This window comes from Pogoniulus pusillus, chromosome 26, assembly GCF_015220805.1.
Source record: "Pogoniulus pusillus isolate bPogPus1 chromosome 26, bPogPus1.pri, whole genome shotgun sequence".
Taxonomy (NCBI): domain Eukaryota; kingdom Metazoa; phylum Chordata; class Aves; order Piciformes; family Lybiidae; genus Pogoniulus; species Pogoniulus pusillus.
Genome location: NC_087289.1, coordinates 57,159 through 61,524, shown reverse-complemented (window position 1 = coordinate 61,524; position 4,366 = coordinate 57,159).

Here is a 4,366-nt window from a genome sequence, read left to right as displayed (position 1 = left end):
GCCGCTGTGCTCCGCCTCTGGAGCCCGGCGCGGCAGGGCTCGTGGTACTGCGCCGACAGCGCTGGGGCGCCAAGCGCAGTGCCACAATGAAGCTGCGTAGTGCATCTTGTCCTGGAGTCATAGAATGGCTGGGTTGGAAGGGATCTAAACGAACACCCAGTTCCAACCCCCTGCTGTGGGCAGGGACACCTCCCACCAGCACAGGTTGCTCAAGGCCTCATCCAACCTGGCCTTGAACACCTCCAGGGTCAGCCACGACCTCCCTGTTCCAGTGTTTGTCTCACTGAAAAGAATTTCTTCCCTCTCCCAGCTCATTGTCCCTCATCCTGGCACTCCCAGCTTTTCTCCAAAGTCCCTCCCAAGCTCTTCTGGAGCCCTTCAGCTGCTGCCAGGCTGCTTTGAGGTCTCCCTGGAACATTCTCCAGGCTGCACAGCCACAACTCTCCCAGCCTGGCCCCACAGCAGAGCTTCTGCAGCCTCTGAGCACCTTCATGGCCTCCTCTGGAGCCTCTGCAGCAGCTCCAGGCCCTTCTTGTGCTGGGGTCCCAGAGCTGGAGGCAGTGCTGCAGGTGAGGGCTGAGCAGAGCAGAGGGGCAGGATCCCCTCCCTGTGCTGCTGCTCTCCTGCTCTGGCTGCAGCCAGCACACAGCTGGCTCTGGGCACACTGGCACCAGGTGACACCCCCAAGGCCTTCTTCCCCAGGCTGCTCTTGAGCCACTCCTCACTCAGCTTAGCTTTGTGCTTGGAATTGCCCCGACGCAGGTGCATGACCTTGCACTTAGCCTTTTTGAACTTAATGAGGCTGGCTTGGGCCCACCTCTGCAGCCCATCCAGGTCCCCCTGGATGGATCCCTTCTCTCCAGTATGTCAGCTTGGTGTCCTCTGCAGACTTGCTGAGAGTGCCACTGTCCACGTCACTGACAAAGGCATAAAATCGAGAGGCTTTTAGCAAATGTTCCTGTCCTTGGTACCTCTGCGAAGGGTGCGTCCCCTGGAGGTGTTCCGGAAAACCGTGGGAAGTGGCACTTCGGGACATGGTTTGGTGGCCATGGTGGTGTTAGGCTGATGGTTGGACTAGATGATCTTTGAGATATTTCCCAACAAAATAATTTCTATGACTCTATGATCTATATTTAGAAAATAAGCTAGAGAAGGAAGTCATCCGCAGTGCCGTTCGAGTGCACCTGTTTTTCTTTGGTGAAGATGGAACTTGTTAGGATTTGGAATGCTTCCAGCCTTCTTCCTTAATCTTGAAACAATTGATGTAGGCTTTAAATTGCAGCCATAATAATGGTTCTATGACACAAGCTGAAAGAGGAGGAAAGAACTAGGTGTTACTGCACAGAGGTGTCCTTCTAGATAACCTATGTGTTATCACAGTAATCCAACAGTCGCATTTTGGCTTGTTTGGACACGAGATAAACAAAACACAGGTCCTAATTTTGCTAGAAATTAACCCAGCCTTGCCTGGCAGCATTGTTGCAATGCTTACAGTGCTCTCAGGAGGGAGACTTTGAACAGCCTCTGTCTTCTTTCCTCTCCCACCTGTACAAGAAGATGGCAAGCACAATGCGCTTGTTTGGTTTGTTTTGTTGGTTTGGTTTGTTGGGGCTTTTTTGTTAGGAGCATCAGAGTTCATTGTTACACTCCTGCAAAACTATTTTTATCCCAACTTCACTTGGAAGGTCCTTTGATTTCTCCAGAAGGATATCGTTGTGTCCCTCTGCTAGTGCAGGATGACAAAGAACTCAAGAGTGAAGTTTGGTATAAAGGATACAGCCACTTCTAAATTCCTTTCTTCTTTCTGCATGATTCATGCTCCAGTGGCACAATTAAGAATAGCATCAGAATTATATCACCTTGGAGACAATCGTGATCCTCAGCACCATACTCTGAGCAAGAAAAACAGATGGCTGAGGGAGGAGAGTTTCTATTTATAACACAAAGTTCCCTCTGCAGAAGACTGCTGTACAGGCTTGGAGTAACAAAGCAGACCTACGAACTTAAGGTGGGTTTTGGAAAAGGGCCTCTCTGTCAGAAGTCTGAAGGAAGTGGCAGCCGCAGTTTGCGAGTGCTCACTGCGCAGCAGGCACAGAGAAGGAGCAGCGCTTCGGCTGCCATCTTCCATCAGCACCTCAGGCAAGGGGACCATGGGCATAGTGGTGCCTTTACCACAAAGGAATTCCTGCATACCTCAGAATTTACTCCAAAACAGGTGAGAGAGACTTAATGGGGAATTGCAGTTGTGGTTTACTGTGTCCAACTCTGGGGCCCCCAACACAAGAGAGACAGGGACCTGCTGGACTGGGTCCGCAGAAGGCCACAAAGGTGACTGTAGGGCTGGAGCACCTCTCTTATGAAGACAGGCTGGGAGAGTTAGGGCTCTTCAGCCATCAGACTTGATGTGGCCCTGGGCAGCCTGCTCTAGTTGGAAGTGTCCCTGCTGACTGCAAGGGGTATTGCCCAAGATGATCTTTGACTATCCCTTCCAACCCAGTGCAACCTGTGAGTCTGTGAACAAAGGATAGTTCAGCTTTCAGATGAGCTGCTGACTCACAGTAAACTCCCTCAAGTTATTTTGCATGATGCCACATTAAAATGATTTAAGTCCCTTACAAAGAGGAGAGCACTGTAACCAAGCACTGGTTTAAGTGTGGCTTTTAATGAGGTCTGGGGCAACTTCCCTGTACTTTCCTTCTGAAACAGAGGAGGGGACTCTGTTGCCCTATGTGCTGTGAGAGTTGTGGCTGTTCAGTCTGGGGAAGAGAAGGCTCCAGGGAGACCTTAGAGCAGCCTTCCAGTACCTGAAGGGGAGCTACAAGAAATCCAGGAAGGGACTTTTTACAAGGGCTTGTAGTGAGAGAACAAGAGGGAATGGACTTAAGCTGGAAGAGGGGAAATTTAGACTGAAGATTAGGAAGAAATTCTTTCCAGTGAGGGTGGGGAGACACCGGAACAGGTTGCCCAAAGAAGTCTAAATTTCCCCTCTCCCAGCTCAAGCCATTGTCCCTCATCCTGGCACTCCCAGCCATTCTCCAGAGTCCCTCCCCAGCTCTCCTGCAGCCCTTCAGCTACTGCCAGGCTGTTCTAAGGTCTCCCTTAAGCCTTCTCCATACTGAACAGCCACAACTCTCCCAGCCTGTCCCTATAGGGGAGGTTTTGCAGCCTCTGATCATCTTGGTGGCCTCCTCTGGACTTGCTCCAACAGCTCCAGGTCTTTCTTGTGCTAAGGGCACCAGAACTGGACACACTTATCCAGGTGGGATTTGTCATCAACTATCACCCCCAAGTCCTTCTACCTCAGGCTGCTCCTGAGCCACTCCTTACACAGCCTGTATTTGTGCTTGGGATTGCCCTGACCCGGGTGCAGGATCTTGCACTTGGTCTTGTTGAATTTCATGAGATTGGCTTGGGCCTTCCTCTTCAGCCTGTCCAAGTCCCTCTTGACACTTAGATACTGAGACAAGACATAGCTTGGGCTGGAAGGAACATCCAAAGGTCATCAGGTGCAACCACCTTGCACTCAGCAGGGACATCCTCCACTGGATCAGGTTGCTTAGAGCCTTAACAAGCCTGACCTTGAATAACTCCAAAGATGGGTCCTCAGTCACCTTCCTGAGCAACCTATTGCAGTGTTCCAGCAGCGTCCTGGTGCAGAACTTGGTTCTCACATCCAATCTCAGTCTGCTCTGCTCTCATTTCAAACCATTGTGCCTTGTCCTGTCCCTGCAGGCCTTTGGAAGCAGTCCCTGTGCAGCCTTCTTGCAGCCCCTTCAGCTACTGGAAGGTCACTGTTAGGTCTCCCTGGAGCCTTCTCTTCTCCAGGTTAAGAAACTCCAGCTCCTTCAGCCTGTTGTTGCAGCAGAGGTTCTTCAACACCCTGATAATTTTCACGGCCTTCCTCCAGACCCACTCTATCAGGTCCATGTCTTGCTTGTGTTGAGGGCTCCAGAGATGGATGCAGTACTCCAGGTGAAGTCTCCCCAGAGTTTAAGGGCAGAATCACCTCTCTCGACCTCCTGGCCATGCTTCTTTTGATGCCGTCCAGGACGCCACTGGTCTTCTGAGCTTCAAGCACATGCTGTTAGCTCATGCCCAGCTTCTTACCCATCAGCTCCCCCAAGTCCTTTTCTGCAGGGCTCTTTTCTATCATCTCATCCCCCAGCCTGTAGCATTGTCTGTAACATTGATAACAAATATTAAATACCAAAGGTTCCAGTATGGACCCCTGAGGGACTCGACTTGTCACTGATCTCCATCTGGACTTCATGCCATTGACCCCTACCCTCTGGATGTGCCCACCCAGCCAATCCCTTATCCACTGGGCAGATCACCTGTCAAATTTTTGTCTCTTCCTGACATTGTT